A 21,949-nucleotide genomic window follows, 5' to 3' on the forward strand; every position below is an offset into this window, starting at 1 on the left:
CCTACACTGGCAGTAGAGATAAAGTGGCTTTCATTGGAAACTCTGGCTGGACAACGAAATGAAGAAAACCGAGAAGCAGGGGAATAGACCAGGGCTCTCAGAGCTTACCGGGGAGACATTACAAAAGCCACAGAAGAGATGGCAGTTTGGGGAGAGGAGGCATCTAGCTAAACGGTTCTCATGGAAACCAAGCGTACCAGTTGCATGAGAAGGAGCTGAAGGGACCAGGATGAGGGCTGCTTGATCCTGACAGGTAGCTGCTAATTAGCAATCAAAACCTAATTGAGATTAACAGCTGTTTTTCTAGTACAGTTACTAACAGGGAGGCAGAAATGGTATGAAGATCATCCAAGCTCTACAAGCTGCATTTTAACATCAGAAACTACGAGAATAGAGCAATGTGCCAAGCGAGCAGGGAGATGAAAGCGGGCCATGAACACAGAGCTGAGCTGACAGGCCAGAGAAGGCTGGATCCATAGGACCAATTAGGATGTCTACAGGGGTGCTGGAGGCAGATTAAAGGGGCAGGATGCAAACAACAGTAGAGCGTCTATTCACTGGCTGGTGTGGCCGAGTGACAGCCTGGCACTCCTGGAGAGAAGGGCACATGGGCGGGCGCAGCTCTCTTAGCTATCAGCCGGGCCTCAGGTTAGGCTGGAAATTCTTTCAAATGCACTGCCTGAGCACCGTCCTAGTCCTGCATGTAGGAATATCTATTGTGTGGAGGCCCCAGTCTCCCCAAGGGGGTGAACCTGCTGACACTTCCGACAGGTAAAGCACACTGAATGGTCAGTCTCTCTCTTTGAAATCCTTTCAGTGGGTTTTCTTTTTCCAAGGCACTCTCAGCCTAGTGGCTGTGAAGGGGCTCCCTTAATTACCACTAGGAGAACTGGTGACTGCCAGGAGTATGGCGCAGGACCTAGGAGGAAGTAAAGCACTGCACACTCAATCAGCGTGGTTTAAAGCCGTTAGGCACCCTGCTGCCTTGGCCATTGGAATCTACTGGAAAGCTAGAGGAATATGACACAGCACCTACTGTATGTCCAGAGCTCATCTAAGTGCTTGACACATAGTAATTCGTGGAATCCTCACAGCACCCCTGTGAGATACTTGTGCACTGCTATCGCCCCCACTTTACAGATGAGAAAACTAAGGCAGAGAGGTTAAGGAATGTGCTCTGATTTACGCGGCTAAAAATTGTACAGGGAGGACTGGAACCTGTGGATTCTGGCTCCAGGGTCTGCACTCATAGCCACTAACCTGCAGTCTGCAGCCCAGCAATAGTGTCCTCACTTACCACCTCTCTAGAATACAGAAGTGCAGGCCCTGCCCAGACCTGCTGAGCTAGAAGCTGCATTTAACAAGGTCCCCAGGTGATTCCTACGCATATTAAGGTTTAAGAAACGCTGTACTATGCTAGGCACCCTCATACAGATCTATGTCTTGTATGTATAGTAATAGTTAATTAATATTAAGAACATAAATCTCTGAGGAGAGATAACAAGGACACACTGCAGTTAGAGTTACGCAAAAGACAGGGCGGGTAATGTCCTGAACTGAATGCTTTTCTCTATCTTCATTCATTAGGTCTTGTTTCCTAAATAAGACTTGTTTATTTTTCTTGCGACTCTCTCTGCCACAGGCCATTTTCATAGCCAGTGATTGTTTTTGTTTCAACAAATATCCCCTACATTTTGAAGTCATAATTGCCTTTTTATTACCCTTTTTCCTTCTCTTGCCTCAAATATCTCAACTCTAAAGTTTTCGCAGTGATAGGAGCTTAGTTTATTTCTAGAACAACCAATTCCTGTTGGGTTTCTCTCCGTCTGCTCCTCCTCACACTTCCTTCCATGGTTGTCCTGAAATACTGTTTATTAGGAATATACGTAGCGACTAGACCTTTCATACATTGCAGGTGGGAATGTAACATCCTTTAGCCCCTCTGGAAAACAGTTTGGCACCTTCTTATAAACGTACACATAGATTTTCCTAGGAGACCCAGCAGTCCCACTCCAGGGTGCTTAACTTAGAAAAATAAAAACTTGTGCTGTCACAAAAATGGACACCTAAATGTTTACAGCAGCTCTTTTAATAATTGCCAAAAAAAAAAAAAGAGAGAGAAAGAAAGAAAGGAAGGAAGGAAGAAAGAAAGGAAGAAAGAAAGAAAGAAACTCGAAACAACCTAAATTTCCTTCACCGAGTGAATAGGTAAACAATTGTGGTTCGTCTATATAGTGGAATACTATTCAGCAATAAAATGGAATGAACTACGGAGATACTAAACATTATGGATGGATCTTGAAAGCATTATGCTAAGTGAAAAGCCCAGACATAAAAAAAACCCCATCTTTTGTCGTTCCATTTATATGAACTTTTAGAGAAGGCAAAGCTATAGTGATAGCAAGCATTTCTGTGGTTGCCAGGGGCTGGGGGCTCAGGGGCAAGGGCACAAGGAAACTTTTGGGGCTGATGAAAATGTTCTGTATTATGATCATGGTGTTGGTTACACTGCCTTATGCACTTGCCAAAACCCACTGAATTGCACATTTAAAACTTGTGAATCTTATGCATAATAAAACTGTGATGGTTAACTTTATGTGTTGACTGGAGTTGACCTCATGGTGCTTCTGTGAGGGTGTTTGTGGAGGAGGTTAACATTTGAATTGGTAGACGGAATAAAGCAGGTTGGCTTCCCTAACGTGGGTGGGCTTCATCCAATCAGTTGGAGGCCTGAATAGACCTAAAAGGCTTGACCCTCTTGCGGTGAAGAGGGAAATTTTCTTGCCTAATCACCTTGAGCTGCTGGGACATCTGTGTGTTCTGGCCTCCAGACTTGAATCGAAATATTGGCTCTTCTTGGGTCTCGAGCCTGCTGGCTTCCAGGATGGAACTGCACCATTCGTTCTCAGGGTTCTTGGGTCTTGGGATCGAGACTGAAACTCAGGGTATCAGTTCTGGGTCTCCAGCTTGCCAATTGGAGACCTTGGGCTTCTCAGCCTCCATAGTCATGTGAGGCAAGGCCTTACGATGAATGAATGAATGAATGAATGAATGAGTGAATATATGTACACACACATACACACACACACACAATTGTTTTGGTTCTGCTTCTGTGGAGAACCCTGACTAATACAAAAGCTAAGCCACAATAGAAGAATTAGGGATTCATTACAGGTTGATCTAAGGAAGAAGAGGGAAAGGTATCAGATCCACCTCAGCAGTTGGTGGTCATTATTCTCACCATTAATCATCAGATAATAAAAGTCTCTTTCTCTAGAGCCTGTAAATACCCAATGCTGGTAGGGCAGTTTGTTCTCTGGAATAGTCTGAGTAAATTCAATGCTTAAAGAAAACACATTATAAACATGTTTACAGTGTCCTGAGGCTTTAGAGTCTGAAATGAGTTCTATATAGATGCCATAAACTTCTTGTAATTAAAGACATGCTAAATGTTAGTTGCATTAATGCTGAAGAAATACAAATACATAGTCTGAAGCCATTGAGAGTTAGTTATCTCTTAAATCCCATTAAGAGTGAAACTTCAGTGCTGGTAGACCCAAGGCCCCATCCCTTTTGCTATCAGAAGATGCTTTTTGAAAAGCCTTCCTCCTAAGATATTTCTGGAAATCCCAAGGCCATGCTTATGTGTATTCACAAAGTGGCCTGTTAGCCGGTTAGCCCTCAAGTCTACACTGTCTAGCCCAGGCATATATTTTCACAGAGGAAACACTGTGAGTCTGTGGGCTCTCTTCACATGGCCGCTGGCCCCAAGGTCATTCATAAGGTGGATTTGCCCCACCCCATCTTGATGATACTAAGCAAGCATCAAAATGCTTTGAAGTCAGAATTTCACTACAGCTCGTACAAATTGAGAAGGAAAACACTCCTTTATTAAATCTTTTGGGGCTCCCAAGCACAACCACTTGGGTTCAAAAACATTAGAGCTTTTAGCAAAGTAACCCTTTCAATACTCAGAGGCTCTTTTCTTTCTGATGCACAGGCTGGCCTGGGGTCACTTTCAATACTGGAAGGCATACATGCCAGGAGCCACGACCTCATCCCACAATCAAACCCTGCTGTTGTGTGCTTGACCAGTCATTCCTTTCCCCTTACGGTCCTTGTTCATCCGGGGACCTCCATCACTTTTCACTCTGTAATCTGGCTCCCATCAGGGCTACCCCAGTTCACCCTCTATCTGTGTATCTCTGAATATTATATATGGACAGAGTTTAGCCCAAGAGTCTGTCAGTCTCAGTGAAAATCAGTGGCAATAAATAGATGCCTAAAGTGCATGTTCCAGAAGCTCCAACTCCTACTCAGCCGTGTTCTCCTCTTACACACAAAAAATTGTTCTCCAAGTATAATTTGCTTTTTATCATAAAGTGTATTTTTTAAGTCTATGGATTATATTCTAGAATTGCAAAGGCAGCTGAACAGTCAGGTTCTGAGAGGGCAGGAACTTGAACAGATCTGGGGCCCCGAAGAGCATGAAAGAAGCTGTAGTCTCTACTGCATGTGTGGGATGCCTCTAGGGGGAGAAGTCAGTTGGAACCATTTTAATTTCATTTGCTTTTTCTAAACTGTGAAGTATTTCATACACAAAGCCCAAGTATAGGAAATAATGTAAAAGACAACTATGTCCAGTACTCAATATTATCACATCGTATAGATATTGCTATATTTGCATAAATAAAATATTATATACCCAATGGGAGCTCTTAAGTGGCACGTTAAAAAGTGAAATGCAAGTTCTTTGCATCTCCTCCCAGCAAGAACCTATTTCTCCATCCCTTGACTGTGGGCTGGCCCTGTGGCTTATTCGGACAATAGGATATAATGGAATGACATTATATGGCTTCTGAGCCTTAGCCTTAAGAGAGAAACCTCACAGCTTCCTCTTTCAGCGTCTTGGAATGCTGCCACTTTGTGAACAAGCCCAGGCTCTCTCTCCTTGAGAGAGAGTGCATGGAGAGAGCTCTCATACAGAGAGAGGGTCAGGCATCAAAGCTGAGGCCCCAGAGCTGTGAGTGAGGGCATCTTGGACAGGCAGCTGCAGCTGACAAGCCAACTGGACAAAGAGCTATGAGCAAGCACTGTTGACACTGTGTAGAGGAGAGATGACCCACACCAACTGAGCCTTGCCCAACGGCCAACCCATAGAGTCATGAGCAAATACATAGCTGTGGCTTTAAAGCCACTCTTTTTTGGGACAGTCTGTTAATTGCAGCAATCGATAACCAAGGCCACGCTGTGGACACCCTCCTCAAACTCATTCTCTATATTCCTCCCCCGCAAAAAGATAAACACTGTCATTTCAATGCATGCTTTTAGCATGTTGCTACATATTTGTGCTTCCTTAAAAAATATATAATACTGTTTTAGTGGTTTTTTAATTTTGTAATGTTAATTTATTTTTCAAAGAGAGAGAGAGAGAGAGAGTGAGTGGAGGACGGATGGAGAGAGAGGGAGACACAGAATCCGAAGCAGGCTCTAAGCTGTCAGCACAGAGCCCAATGTGGAGCTCAAACCAACCAACAGTGAGATCATGACCTGAGCCAAAGTCAGACACTCAACCGACTGAGCCACCCAGGTGCCCCTGCAGTGTTTTAAACTATATTTAAATAGTATTAAACTCTATTATTCTATGACTTGCTTTTATGCACAAAATATACTGAGACTCTTTCAGTCTGGAACACTTCCATAGTCTTTCCTTAATTTTCATGACATATTTGAAGATTACAGGTAGGTTATTTTGCAGACGGTCCCTCAATTCGAGTTCATCTGATGTTTCCTGATGATTAGATTCAACGTAAGCATCTCTAGCAGGAATAACCCAGGAGCGATGTTGGGTCCCCGTTGCCACCTCTCAGGTGGCCCATGATTGCAGTTTGACCTGTTACTGATGATGTTCACTTGGACTGGAGTCAAGTGGTGTCGCCCAGCCTCCTCTTTGTAAAGTTCCTCCTTGCTCCTTTGTGGTTAAAAAATGCCTTGTGGGAGGTCCTTTCCAGCTAGGTCAATATCCTGTTCCTTAGCAAACTCTCAATCAACTAATTTGTTTGTATGGACTCATGATACCCTATTTTATTCAATGGGCATAACCTTCTATTGGCATTCTGTTGGTCTCAGCTCGTCACCCTTTTGGCCAGTGGAAGCCACTTCAGGCTGGCTTCGGCGTCCTTTTGACCTGCCTCCCATGAGTGCTTCCTTATCTTCAGAGTCAAAAAGAAATGCCGGATTCATCTTGTACTTCTCGGTGCCCAACCCTGGAATCATCCATCTCTCCTGGTTTCTTTTAGCTAAGAATGCTAGTTAAAAGTCATGTTTGTACTAGGTGTGTTCATTGCTGTTGCCAGGCCTTTTCAACCCTCTTAGCAGACAAAGCTAGGGAAATGTGTGTGTGTTGTATTATACATGCCTGCACTTGTGTGTATGTTTACTTCTCTTTATAATTACATAGATCAGAATCCACAAGCTTACACCGGTATCTTCATTTCCAATCCCAAACCAGAGTTCATTCTAGGTTTCTCTCCTTTCATACTTGTGATTCCCTTCTTCAGCGGTGAGCAATTCAGCCCCCCTTATTCTTCACATGTTTACTTACTTGGTCAGTCTTCTTGTACATAAGAAATACCCCATGGCATCAGTGTCTCCCCTCTGCACCCCACTCTGCTCCACCGGACTCCTTACCCTGCTTCTACTCCTGCATGGACAGCTGCCTCACCTGTCCAGTGCCCTCCCTTCTACTCCCTGCCATGTGCACGCTGCTCTCATCCACCCCTGCTTGGTCACCCTCCTCACCCTGCTCTGGCTCTGAGTAAGAGGAATTGAAAGGAAGGGAAGAAAGAAAGGGAGGACGAGAGAAGAAACTGATCATATTTTTAATCCCACTCCCTCCCTCTCACTGGAAACTGGAATGATCTCTTCTCTTGAACACAGACCTGATTGTGTTCTATTCCTCTCCACTGCATTCTCCCTGCAGGCTACTCCTGTCCTCAAACTATCTTCCCACACACTTCTTTTCTTTTTCTTTTTAAAATTTTTTTAGTATTTATTTATTTTTGAGAGAGAGACAGAGCACAAGCAGGGGAGGGGAGGAGAGAGAGGGAGACCCAGAATCCAAAGCAGGCTGCAGGCTCTGAGCTGTCAGCACAGAGCCCAACCTGGGGCTTGAACTCACGGTTCATGATATCATGACCTGAGCGAAAGTCAGATGCTTAACCGACCAAGCCACCCAGGCTTCCTCCACAAACTTCTTTTCACCTAATCCCCCTATTTCAGATCCATTTCACCCCCCGAGTTTCTCCAGAAGGGCCTCTCTGATCATATCCACCACAGTCCGACTTTCACCTCTAAATCTTTCTGAACCCGTCCTCCCTGAAGGCATTAAGGACCTGTTGATGAACCATATCCAGTAGCTCCCTTGCAGGATGTCCCCCTCCCTTAGATATTATAGACTATTGTCTCCATCCTGAAAGTCTGCCCTGCTTTTTTCCCGGGCCAGCGCTCCCTCTGGTTCTTACCCCGTCAATGCCCCTCCATCCTTCCCTGTCTCTTCTGCTGGCAGCTCATCCTCATTTCCCAGGGGCGGATGTTCCCCAGGGATCTGTCACTGGGCTTCTCTCTTTAATCTCTATTTGCTCCCTGTGAAATTTTATTTTGTCAGTTCCTTCTCTCATTTCTAGGTGGATGATTTCCAAATTGACATGGCAAGTTTGACCTCTCTACTGTGCCATAGGATATTTCCCCGTAGTTACCATGAGCTATTTCCCTGTCTCGCCAGGTACCTCAAATTCCAAAGTTTATTCAGTGTCTCAAATTATCCGGCTTGTCCCGGGTAATATCCATACATAGATTAATAAAGCACAGTTTGTGAAAACAAGAGGTTTAATCCAAGCTGGAAATGATAGTCGTCTTCAATATATTCCCCCCCCTAACTTCCCGTCTCCAACCCACCTTTCATATCACTGTAATATTTAGCTTTCTAAGGCACAATTGCCTGGAAGCTTCCTTTGCCTTGCTATCATCCAAGGTAAAAATTTGCAGCTCTTCCACTCCTTACCCTTATTCTTTCCAGCCAAACAAGGTGTTTATTTTATGCCTCTGTGCCATTGCTCATGCTGTTCCCTTCTAGAAGAATGTTCTTCCTCTTTTTCTCACCTATTAAAGTCTCACTGTCTTTTAAGGTTAAACTCAAATGCCACCTCATGTTGTCTCTCCTGCCTCTAACAGAATGGCATCTGGGATTTCTTAGCTCTTTGAATTTTGTCTATATTCTTGTTATGGCAAATATCCTGAATGACTGATTGTAGGACCTATATCTCTCTGAGCAGCTACAAAGCAGGGACTGGGTTTTATCTAAGTTAGTTCCCCTGTAGGACAGTCTTTCCCACACTTTCAGTTCACAATGCCCTTGATGTGTCAGCAATTTTTCAGGATGCCCATAGGCCCATAGAAATACCTAATAGTTTCGCTTATTCAATAGTTAGGTCCAAAAAACCATAAATATTTATGTCCTAACAACTCAGCAGCTTTTTGAGAAAAAATAATACATACACATTGAAGGGAAATATTAAGATTTTTATTCCATTTCAAAATAATGATAATTACTTGCCAACGAGATATGTATCCTTATTAGGTATTGCACAGCTTCTTAAATCTTAGACTCCAATTGGAAGTCCCCACCGTCATTTCCTACTCTGCCCTGATTTTCATGCAGTGCTTGCTTTTCACACAGCTACTGCCCTATCCGGCTTCACAAGGATATGATGTCACTGAAAAAGATGTAGTCTGATCTAACATAGAAACTATGAACTACCTCGGGCCAGTGGTTCTCATGCTGTCTGACACATGTCACTGTGTTTTTTTCAAAAATATTAGGTATCCGGTGGTGTTCCTGAGACCTTGCTTCACCACCAACAGGCCACTGAGAACGGCTGGGGACTGTGGCTCCAGGGCTGGGCACCAGGCCCACTCCACCATGGGATCCTGGCAGATGGAATTGGGTCCAGTTGTGTGTATGGGTCATTGGATGTAGATTTACCTCACATCTCAGGCCCAAACAGCTTTTATAAAGAATGAAAGCTTCTCTAAAGAATGTGTAGGATTAGGAGAATTATTATTATCATGATTTCAAACAGAACCAAGGACCAAATACCACTGGAGTGGTAAATCCTTCAAAGCCATATTTCCATTCATCTAGCAATTGCAAATAGGAGCTTTGTTTGAGCTGCTATTTTCAAGAATGAAATGGGTAGCAGAGGATGTCAACTTGGAGTCTGTTTATGCAACCATTCTTTGTTTATTTGAAGTTGTAGGTTCTCTGGAGGACAGTGTATACGGTTTTTATCAGCTCCCCAAAGTGATTCGTGACCAAAACAGTAAAATTTGAGTCGTAACATTAAACAAAATATTTAAAAATCAGGAATGCCATGTTACTACTAATCTCAAAGATGGTGTGTTGCCAAAATTGATCTTGCTGATACAAAATAATTTTAATTTTTTTCCCAGAATTGACCCTTTGTCAATTGAGAATGAAACAGAGAGGATTCACCACTGTTTTTAATTATTCTTCCATTTATTTCCCTCACTTTATAAAGATGCCTCTCTCCTTTAGAAATAATTTAGAATTTTGTGACTTACTTCCAAAATGAACAAAATGATTTTTTGTCTTCTTTTGTTTTGTAGATCTTAATTTTCCTGACAAACAAAAATTTCACTTGGAAAATAACATTTTCCAAAATACATATCCTTATGTAATTTATGATCTCCTTATGACATTCTGGCTAAATTGATGGCATTTAATATACTCTCTGGCTTGGATGGATCTTCCAAGAGATTAAAAACCTTAATATGAAAAAACTAGCCAAATGCTGAATCTGTTACTACATGATCTCATAGATTAAAAACAAAATGAAACAAACAAACAAACAAAATCCTTGTAATTTATTGGGTTATTACAAAATATTCCAGTGTTTGGCATTGTGTAGACCTAACATCTAAATAATTGCTTCAATAAACTCAAGAGGTCTCAGATTAAATAATTGCTGTTAATAACAGATATGTAAACAGAGCTTTGCCTGTTGTTCCTCACTGTTCTGAACAATACTGTTCTTGTCTTTCTATCCAGCTCAGTGTATGCCCCAAATCCTCACCGTCCCTGCTTCTCCAGCTAGGAGTGAAATCTCGTTTCCCTAAATTACTATAAAGTTCTAATCTTTAACAGACAACATAAAGCAGCTATGTTCTTCTCAGCCTCAAATTTAGATTTATTCTCCATCCCTCATCCCAATGCTTCATATACACTCAGGAAGTGAAACCTATAGCCTGGTTTTGACCAGAAGCTTCTAGAGAGCAAAGAGTTGGTTTTGTTACATATTTGAAAAATTACTTCTTTTCTTTATCCTACTGTCCACTTTAGTTCAACCTCTTATTTCTTATTATCTGTATACAATTGTTAGAGACCCTCCTCAACCATGTTCCTACCTCTGTTTTCTTCCCACCCCAATCTGCTTGACCCAACTTTCTGACTTACTCTTAACACTGCATAGCTCAATTAGACTGTTCTGTTTTTAAACCCCATTATGGCTCCCATTGCCTAGGATAGGCCTTCACTGTATGCCTCAGCTCAACTTTACATCCTCACCCTCAACCATTGCCCTAGAATTCACTCCAATTACATTATCTGGCACTGAACCTATATGGCTAATTTTCAGCCTTGTGATTTCTCCACTTGTACACTTTCATAACACTGAATTGTGATCATTTGCTAGTGAACGTTACAGTTCTTTATATATTCATCTTCCCTGTTTACTCCCTTGTAAGCTTTTTCCATACAGTAAGATTCATTTATTCGTACATTCATAGTGTATTGTTTCCCTGCTGATTGCCAAGCATTTGGTAGGAATGGATGTTCAAAGTTGAAAGATGACTAAGCCCTGTACGTACTTAGTGCACAAAAAGGATTTGTTGAATTAAGTTTTAATGGTTTTCAATCAGATAATAAATAAATTGAGTTGGATCCTACTTTTGTATTCCTTTATATATATATTTTAACTGTGCCAGTCTTCTCTCTCCAAGAGGAGAGGGACCCTATCTTATTAATCCTTTGTATTCCCCAGATGGTAGTCTACAGATATACCTGCAATGGATTTTCAGTAAATTAATTTTGGGTGAATGATCAAACATTTGATTTTCTTCCATACGTGTGATGTCATGTGACATGGGCCCATCACGTATACAAAGCAAGACTGACTGACGTTGCATGGAGTGCAAAACTTGAGTTGACTGTGCTCACTTACGCACGGGGAGCCTTTGCCAATATTTAATTTTTACTTTTGCATGTGGGGTTTTCTGAAGCCAAAATAGCATTCAAAATGAGTTAACCTATCACTTGATCTTTTGAGAATCTCAAATATTGGTTTAGTTCTTGTTTTCTTATCAAGACATCCAAATATTGGGCAAAGACAGATCTAAATGTCAGAAATCACTCCAAAACATTTGTATACATTTTGAATAATTTTTAATGTTAACTTAGCTTTTTTTCATAAGATTTCTTTACATCATTGTACATAGAGATGAGTAGATATAAAGATTTAAACAAGATTATCTATTCAATTCAACAACTCTTACTGAGTAGCCAGTATATAAAAATGCAGGATTCCATAGGAGAATACTGCCCTGGTGAAGGTCAGGTATTAAGGCACCCATCAGGTAGGTCATTTGTTCTGCTGTGCTATTGTGGGTGTGTTCAGGGAAATGTGAACTTCAACTTCCTGAAAACTAAAAAAAAAAAAAGTGCAAATCTGTGATGACTATAATAACCAAGTCCAAGTGAAATTATGTCTATAAAGCACATAGTAGGTGTTCAATAAACATTAGTTAACTTTCCCCTAATGGCTGGGAATAGAATTAATCAACTATTTACAGTAGAGTGGAGTGAATAGGAAATTCTTATTAGAAACTTTCATTTAACCAGAAGGACTCAATTGTTATTGTGCTTTAGTTGCATTTATCAGATGACTGTTTATTATTTTCTTTCCCCTGCATGATAGAACTATCGAATATGAAAGAAGAAAAAAGGAAAGTGAAACAAAGAAAACCTTAAAATATAACATGCTGAAAGTATTGTGAAATCGGTGAGGCACCTAAAGTGGGAAAGATCATGCTGGAAGAAAACACAAAACATGTATTACAAGTGACCTGCTTCAGAGGATAACCAAAAGGTCCTCCCACGATACTTGACATAGTGGATTCACAGTAGATACGTAGAGATTGACTGCTATTATGTTAAAAGGCTCTGACTAGTATACCTACTGAATATGTAATTTTTAATTGCACAGAAATGAGAATGTACCAAATTTCTAGAAGAGAACAGGATTGCACGGCACCCTACGGGATGGCCTGGCCTCGGCCTGAGGTTCACGGGAATCTTCCATTCTTTGCCTTTTCTGAGAGACTGGCTTACCAGAGCTGGAGTGTGAGCAGGGACTTATAACGGCTGGAAGCTCAGCCTCCACATCCAGCACCCAGGAGCTTCTCCACTCGGCCAGGAAATTGCCCAGCTGGATGGTGTCTGGGGATTGCTCTCCTGGTCCTCAGAAAGGAAGGACAGTGACACCAGCAAGAGCTGGCATCTCTACCTGGTCAAATAGCCAAGTGGTTATGAAGGAGACCCTCAGTAACTATCAGTGGTGGGGGTGGGAGTGGGGGGGGGAGGGGATTCTGCTCAGTCAGCAGGGTGACCTCAAAATTGTGGGAACACATCATACCAGACACACTCAATTGCTATTTGTGTTAAAATTACACCAACACAACGGGTTGTTGTTAAAACTGTAGTTGCTGTATGTTTAGATTTATTGAAGTAATAAAGAATTCGCTCTGCCGTCTTACAACATTTTACTGGCAAATTCTGCTCAAACTGGTTTGGATCTGATTGTAATCATTGTGTAGGCTGAAAACTGGCTGGAATGTATTAAAACAGAGCTTTCCGATCCTCTGGAAATCAATCCAGTCAGCAAATGGCCAAGTGAGTCGCCTCGGGGTAAATGTTAGACCTCAACGTGGCTTCCCTTCCAAATGTACGTACAGCCTCAGTTCCATAATAAACTGTCGCTTGGGCTTCTCAGCTAGATCTGGCCAAGTCACTTAGACAATTCACTGCCTGATATAGACTCTAACTACCACCATATCTGTCCACTTTGGTTCTGACAAGAAGCTTCTAGAGAGCAGGAAGCATTTCTGTTTTTCCTGTGTGTCGAATCCACACACTGGGCTCTACTCAGCAAGTTCTGGAAAGAAGAAGATGGTCACACTCCATAATCATTATCTGCCAGGCACTGCGTTAACCATTTTTATATATTATCCCAACAGCTCTATGTGCTAAGTGTTATTGTTTCATCATTTTATAGATGAGGAAACTGGTTCGCAGAGGGTCAGGAGCTTGCCTGAGTTTATGGCAGAGCCAACTGGCCTCATTTCAGACACTGAGCTTCCCATCAACCCTGTGCCCGGCTGCCTCTGTATGATGAGGTAGTGAACCTGGGTGCTTTCTATGTTCCAGATGGAAGAAAGTGGGGTGACCCTGTTGTCACCTCTCTGAAGAACTCAGAGCTTGAGTGTGCCTGTGGGTGGGGGAGATGTTGCCGCTGATTTGGAATGTGCTTTGGTCTAATGGTAACTGAGCCTACCAGAATTCCAAAACAGGTGACGTTTGTCTTTTGATTCTCTCCTATTTGTTTTCTTTCATTTTAGTGACCTTTAATTTTTATAACAGTTTTAGATTTAGAAAAAAAATTGTGAACATCGCATAGAGACCTGGTAGGGGCCAGATATCAGTAGGGTACATGAGTCACAACTGATGAGCTACTATTAAAACATTGTTATTAACTGAAGTCAACACTTGATTCACTTTATTCAGATTTCCTTAGTTTTTATGTAAGGTTCTTTCTCTGTTCCAGAATCCCATCTAGGATACCACATCACATTTAATTGTCATGTCTCCTTAGGCTCCTCTTGGCTGTAGCAGTTTCTCAGACTTTCTTGTTTTTGATGACTGGGACAGTTTCAAAGAGTACTGGTCAGGTACCGGATTGGTCTGGCGTTTATAACATGAGTTGTCTGGAGTTACAAGTTTTGGAAGAAGACCCTAGAGGAAGTGTCATTCTCATCACATTCTATCGAAGGTACAGGCTATTAATGTAAGAACTCTATCACGTATGAGTCATTTCGCTAAGGCTGACCTTGATCACCTGGCTAAGCTAATGTTTGCCAAGTTTTTCCACTATAAAATTAGTCTTTTCCCCCTTACCATACTCTGTAGCCTTGGAAAGAAGTCAGCAGGCACAGCCCACACTTAAGGAGTGAGGAGTTAGGCTCCCTACTTGAGGATGAAGCAGCTACATAATTTATTTGGAATTCTTCTGCAGGGGGAATTTGTCCCTTCTCTACCATTTATTTATTTATTCATTCAATCATTTACTTACATTAATATGAACTCATGGATATTTACTTTATACTTTGGGTTATAATCTAATACTATGTTATTTATTTTGTGTTCAAACGGTTCCAGCTTTGACCCTTGGAGGCTCTGTTCAGTTGGTTCCTCTGTCCCTTTCACATGCCCCCATCACTGGGGGGTTTTGTGTTTGTGTGAGCACTTCCTTACTTTCTGGCACCACTAGATGTTCCAGGTTCTTTTTATATACTTCCTGCTCCAGTCTCAGAGTCAGCTATTTTTCCAAGGAGCTCTCTCATCCTTTTTAGGAAAGGAAACCCAAAGGATCTGGAGGACAAATAAAAATCATGATATTAGGCAGTCAAGTGAGAGCTTATGATTAGATTCCTATTTTAGAAATATCACTTCTGGCTGGATGAGACTGAGACTACAGGCAGAGTCAGAGAGACTACTGCACCAGTCCATGTGGTGGGGGGAGGGGGGGGAAGTTGATGTCTTGAATGACTCAAGGGTCATGCAAGCCAGATGCTTGAGAGGTAGGTCGGCTTGTATTCCTAGCAGAGCCTTGGGGACTTGTTCTATGATGGCACAAAGTACACAGAAACTTTATGGATGGAGGAGAAGGATAATTAATAGTAGTAATCACTAATGTTTATTGGGCACTTCCTGTATCCCAGGCACTAAATACTTAATTGCAATAGCTCATTTAGTTCACACCACTCTGTATGCTGAGCACCGTTGTTACTCCCATTTGCGGATGAAGAAATCAAGAATTGAAAGAACCAGTAAGTGGTCCAGTAAGTGTCGCAGTTACTAAACAGCAGGCTGAGACATGGGTGCAGGGAGCCTAACCACAGCCCTGCACTCCTCAACACTGTGCTATAGTACATCTTGCTACAAGATGGCTTCAGAGTTGACAGCTCCTTGTTGCTAGAGCTGTGTCTCAACTGCCTAGACTGGCTGCTGCTCGTAACACTTCTCTTCCCTCTGATTCCTAGCTCATCCCCTAAAGCCAGCTCAGATGGACCAACCATTGCATCTGTACCTGCCCAGGACCAGCTTATCATTTGAGCTAACTCACTTCCACATTTTTACTTTCAACAACACTTAGGGAGCACCTGCTATTGCCTGGAATTCTTGTAAGTTGCTGGAGATAGGGAGTAAGAAACATTCCTGTCTTCAAGGGGCTCAGAGCGTGTGCGTGTGTGTATGTGCAAAAATACAGAGTGGTCTCCAACTCCACTTACTCCATGACCTCTAACTGTCCTTCAACCTGTCATACCTGTGCCATAGCACTGGGCTTTCCAATTGGCTTTAGACCATACTCTCTTTCAAATAATTGGCATCCAGATCTGTGCCCAGGTCTGGCCCCTCCTGTGTCTGTTGTGACTCTTTCTGCTTGTCTGTGGGACTTCTAGTCTGTTGTTCTTGTGCCATTCACACCTATGTCACTGGGGGCCACGAAGGCAGCTTCCTCTCTCTCCTGTTGTTAATAAGGTCAGCCTGGAGCATGCCAGGCCAGCCCAGGCTTCCAGACTGCTCTGCTCTGAGTCATGCTAATTTTGTTTCCAGAATTGTTTTTCATTCACAGTCCTGTTAGAGCTTTAGGCTCTTTTTTGCTCCAGAAAAAAAGTATGAGGTGAATTAGGGGTGATTTGCAGCCAGATTTCTTCTCCCACTCCATTTGAGCCCATCTGGATTTTTCAACTTGACTATTACCTGATTTGGCCTGAGTCATTCTGCCACCAAGTAGCAAGACCATTTAAATAATTTGTATTATTTATATAATGTCTGCAGTTTCAAAATCCATCTCCTATACATTAATACCTCCCAGAGGGTACTGCCTGCTTGGTTTAGGGAAACATCTTCTCTAGGTAGAACCTAGTGAGACCGTTGCCATGATTAGTGTAGAGAGATACCAGATAATTCTTGTGAACTTTTTAAAAAGAATGCTAACAGCTTTTTCCCTTTTCTTCCCAGATTCCAAAAATATATGCAGTTAGCTTATGTGACATGATTAAGTGACATACTTAAGACTCACTCTTTTCTTCAACACCTTATTTCTAATTTTTAAGGCACCTTGTTTTTCCCAAGTTGTGAGCACATATCCCTCTTCATTGTTTTCCTGGCCTTTCTGCATTTCTGGAGTGGCAGATCTAGATCAAAAGCCATGGGTGATGGTATAAAGAAAGGAAAAGGAGAAAAATTATTTTCAACAGTCTTTTTACGCACATGACTCTCCCTTCACCACCACCCCCCAACAAATCGCTCACTCTGTAGAATAGTATTCTTCACTGTGCTCTCAGAACCCACTTTCAGAAGTCATTTTGCAAATTATCTGCCACAGATAAACACCGAAGTTGGAAAATAAGTGAATTTTAATACAGGATTGTAGGTTCAGAGGTAAACCTAAAATAAGTAGCTCTCATTCTTTTATGTGACAGTTTGCTCTCCTGAGTGGGAGGGAAAGTGAGGGAGTTTCAGCCTGTGGGACAGTTGTCCCTAAGCCACTGAATGTGTTGCCCTGAGCATCTTCCATGGAGGAATGATAGAGAACCACAACAGACTGATGCCATCTTTTCTGTTAGGGGCACCTGTTCACTCCTCCTGGGCCAGAGCTTACTCAGTGGCTTCTGTGAACAGTAGGAGGGCAAGAAAAGTCCAGCCCTCCGAGAGGTGGCTTCATCTACTTGTTGTCCTGTCTACATAGTAGAATCTCTGGTGATGGCTTCTGGGCCCAGGGCTGCTATCCACCTTCACTGCAAAACTCTCAGAACCACTGCAAGGCAAGAATGAATGGACCACCATGAGGATCTGTTGTGCAGTGGACAAGTGGACAGCAACTCAAACACTTCCTGTAAGCCCAGCCTCCCTGCTGGGGATCCCCAGTGTCTGAGAATGGCTGGGCATGGGGTATAGCTGGTTACACATTCACCTCATTTTAATGCATGAAAAGTGGGAGAGGAGAAGAGTTCAGTTTTCTAACTGGGGGAATGGGTTAAGGTCATAACTGCCGGCAGCGACCAAAGATGGCCTCTTGAAGGTCTTTGGTTTTGCAGTGGAGAAAAGAATAACTGAGAGAGTTGTGTTGCTGTTTGTTTGCTTTCCTTTTCAAAAAGGAACCAAATCACCTGTTCTTTCTCTTCTCCCAACCAGCAGACATGCCCACACAGGTCCTCTCTATAAAGAAAGAATTATCAAAGGAGAGCTTGGAAAGGCTCACCAGGACCCTACACTGTGGCCTTTGTGTGACTCCTGCCTTCATGGAGTCCTGAACCCAGATTTTGGTTGAGCTTCCCGCTCTTTATTCAGTAAGCCTCTATGTTGGGCTAAAATGTGCACCGCAAAGCTCACACCAGAGACTGAGGTTGGGGAGGACACTAAAAGGAGGATATTTTGGCAAATGCTTTGCCTTTGCCCTACCTTTCTGCAGGTAGCCAGAAAAGCCCACAGCCAAGCAAATTGTCATTGGTTCCTATCTCTGTTTCAGAACTCGGTATTAGGCACTTTTTCTTCCATTCCTCATCCAATGCAAGCATGCCATCGCCTGAGCTCTGTTCTCCCATGGAGTGAGTTTTCTGAGGGCTCCCCAGAGCTGGGGAACGGATGGGAGGCCAGTTCTTCTGTCTCGCTTACATTCTTTATTTAAAATGTGTTTCTAAGCAGTGTGTGAAAGATCTGGCTGCTGCTGTGCCCTGTGTTAGGCTCTTTGCTTCTGATCCACCAGGTCAACATTGCCTCTAGCAGGAATTGAGTTGTATGTTCAGTAACACGAGTTGTTGCTTAAAGAGAGAGGGAGCGGCAGGGCCACACTTATCAGGAAAGTGTGCTAGGGAAGGGGCGTCTGAGGGGTGTGATTCTAGCCACTTTCCCAGGCCCTGAAATTCCCATTATCTTAACTCCATGGTGATGGCATTCTAGCTTCCTGAAAGTAGCTCACATAGTAGCATGGAGACTATATATGTAATCATGATAATAAAAATCTGATAGAACCTTAAGGTTTATAAAATGCTTTTATTTCACTGCATTTTTGCGGGATGGTCCCAGGTGAACCAACTTCACCTGAAATTGTATGGATGGTTCTAGAAAAACCTCACCCTCATAATCCTCCTCTTGCAACTATTTCCCTGTGTGGTTTGCATGGTAAGAAGGAGTCAATCAGGAGAAAGTATTTGCTTTCAAGGTCTCTGGGAGGCAGAGCATGGGACATAGGCTGAGATGTTAGAGAAGTCATAACTTGGCTCCAGCCCAGCCCCACACTGACCTTTGAGCCTCTGTTGAAGGAGATAGTCTTCAGGAAGTCCTGAAAGAGCAACTTTCCTGAGGGGCTAAGACTGGGAGCCCAAGCAAGTGCTCTTTGTGATCCAAATTACTTTCTGTGGTACAGAAATGTGAAGAGTGTGGGTAGTCAGCCCATTTGTTCATGAAATATGGTGCCACTGCAGTGACGCAGGCAGAGGTACAGAACTTGTAGTATTCTTTGGCACCTCAAGGGTTTGGTGGCTTTAGTAGCCCAGGAGGCAACCCCTAGCCTAGTCAGAAAGCAGCATCCTCATAGACACAGCAGATGTCAGTAGGGCTTGTGAAGGGAAGACAAGAAGGGACGGGCCTTGAGCAAATGTGCAGTACTTCAAGGACTCCAGGAATCTCTAGAAACACCCTGAAGGGAGTGGACATTGAAGCCCATGCTTATAAGTAGAACTTATGGGTCACGCAAAAGTGCAAACAGGTCTGTGAACATTGACATTCATTTATTCATTTGCACCTCATCACGGCTCTTGAGTGTTTCCATTTTCTAGGTGAAAAAACGAAGAATTGGAAAGATTAAATGACTTGGAGGCATTTAGTAGCAGAGTTAGAGCTCTTAGGAGTTTAGTTATCATGTTCTTTTCATGGTGCAGGTCTGCATTTGCCTTTACTAGTCATGGCCCTTCCTTCTTACAACTCCCATCTTCCCAAAGAAAAGGTAAATTATGACAAATGAGGTAAAGATTAGGAAAATGGAAGGTGATGAGGCATTGTGTGTGGGATGGTGACCAGGGAAAGCCTGAAGGTGCTGGATAAAAGTGAAGGTAGAGACATACAGGATGTACTTCTGAAGGTTAACTGGCTAAGGAAGGAGAGAGACTAGAATGCAAATCCTGTCTCCTTACACTGTACAACTTGCAGATTGTGTTTACAGACATACACAATTTCCACAACTTACCTCCAATTTATTTATGAGAAGACTGAGGTCCTGAAGTTCAGTGACTTTTGCAAGACCACCAGTGGTGGGTCCACAATTTAGATCTTGGTCTTCCAATTACACGTAAACCTCCTTTCTACTTTGCATCACTTCCCCTCCTTTGTTCCCTGTCCTACAATCTCATACTTTCTATATCCTTTCTTTCCATCTATTTCCCAAGGCTGATGTCAATGAAGTTTTAAAAACCAAGCAAAGAGCAATGTTAAAAATTACTAAGTCACTAGGGAAATGCAAATGAAAACCACTGTGAGGTATCGCTGCACATCTATTAAAATTGTTTTTAAAAACTGATAAAACCAAGTGCTGTTGAGATTGCAGAGCAAATGAAAGTTCATCCACTGTTGGTAAGAATGCAAAATTCTATAGCTACTTTGGAAAACAGTTTGGCAGTTTGTTATAAACACACATTTATGCAACCCAGTAACTCCACTGCTAAGTATTTACCCAAGTGAATTGAAAACTTAAGTTTATACCACAAAAACCTATACATCATGTTTATATAAGTTTATTCATAATTGACAAAAATCTGGAAACAATCAAGATGTCTTTCAATAGATGAATGAATAAACTGTGCTATAATCATAGGATGGACTACTGGTCAGCAATGAAAATGAATGAGGTATTGATTTATGCAACACCCTGGATATATTTGTTATTGTTATTAATGTTGTTGTTGTTATTTTAGAGAGAGAGAGGGAGTGTGTGAATTGGGGAGAGAGGTAGAGGGAGGTAGAGCATCTCAAGCGGGCACCATGCTCAGCATGGCCCCTAGGCTAGGGCTCAATCTCATGACCCTGGGATCGTGAACAGAGCTGAAATCAAGAGGCGGATGTCCAACTGACTGAGCCACCCAGGTGCCCCCACCCTGGATAGATCTTAAACACATTTCACTAAGGGAAAAATGCTAGACCTAGAGGTTATATATTGTAAAATTCCGTTTATGTGATATTCAGGAAAGGGCTAACTATACGTGGGTAAAACGGACCACTGGTTGCCAGAGGTTGAGGATATAGGGAGCAGTTGACTGCAGGGATGTTACACATGGAAACTTTGTAGGTAATAGAACTGCTCTGTGTAATACTGGGATGATGGCTACATGACTATGCATTTGCTAAATCCCATATGTTTGTATGCCACAAAGAATGAACTTTATTCAGATTATTTAAAAACCAACCAGAATGTCAGAGAATCTCAAGATGGAATAAAGACTGTGACAAATGAATCTAGGTGCACTGTAAATGTCCAACATAACCTTCCTGAAGGGAGTGGGGGAAAAGGAGCTGACCTAACTAACTTTGGAAAATGGTATTTTTAGGGATTACTGCAAAGCCAAAAATAAAAAGAACCACACACGATACCTGGTAAATTTGTTTCTTGAGGGAATGTAAGTTAGCAATTCTGAAACTACATGTACATGGGGATTGAACAAATAAATAAATAAATAAATTATAGATAATGGGAGTCAGATTCTCATGGTTCAGAAAAAAACATTACAGATAAACAAGGAAGATTAGCTAGAAATGACCCTGGGGTAAAGGACTAGAGTCAGAGATATCATATGGACTCATGTTTGTTTCAATATGGATGCACATAGATATATACAGAAGTAGAGTCATATGTGTACATATGGGTTCGTATACACACATAGGTCTGACCACTGAGAGAATCTGGATAGTTTCAACCCAGTAGCAACAAACACATGCAGCACCCAGGTCTTGGTTTTTAACAACCATTCTCCAAAAAAAAGGAACTAAGGGTCCATGGGAAAGTGGTTAATTTGGGGCTGGGAAAAGGAAAACACCAGATGAACCTGGAGCATCTTATAATGCCAGAAATTAAGAAAGTAAGGAAGTGCTAACAAACAAACAAAAAAATAATACCTGCATGTCAAAAAGACATAGACGTTTCCGGTGTCCAAAGGTGGGAAAATTGGAGCAACAAAATAGTTCCTCTAAGGGATTACAGCAGGGGCGCCTGGGTGGCTCAGTCAGTTAATTGTCTGACTCTTGATCTCAGCTCAGGTCGTGATCTCAGGGTGCATGTGGAGCCGGCCCAAGATTATCTTTTACCCTGCCTCTCTCCTCTGCTCACATTCATTCTCTCTAAAATAAAACTAAAAAAAAATTAAAAGGTTAAGGATTATAACATAATAAAATAAATATTCATAAGTCCATATGGATGTAAATAAATAATTGAATAAATAAATGGGGAGAAGAAATAAATCTTACAGAAGAACTCCATGTAATACA

General features: G+C 42.2%; 1 long non-coding RNA gene across 1 annotated transcript in view; it reads left to right on the forward strand.

Moving 5' to 3' along the window:
• LOC125935669 (uncharacterized) overlaps positions 1-13,184 on the forward strand; it is a 56,387-nt gene extending 43,203 nt beyond the window's left edge. The window contains exon 7 of the long non-coding RNA XR_007461753.1: positions 12,054-13,184. This is a non-coding gene — a long non-coding RNA (uncharacterized LOC125935669). The remainder of the gene's footprint in view (positions 1-12,053) is intronic.
• The last annotated feature ends 8,765 nt before the right edge of the window (positions 13,185-21,949 follow it).

This window comes from Panthera uncia, assembly GCF_023721935.1.
Source record: "Panthera uncia isolate 11264 chromosome A1 unlocalized genomic scaffold, Puncia_PCG_1.0 HiC_scaffold_17, whole genome shotgun sequence".
Taxonomy (NCBI): domain Eukaryota; kingdom Metazoa; phylum Chordata; class Mammalia; order Carnivora; family Felidae; genus Panthera; species Panthera uncia.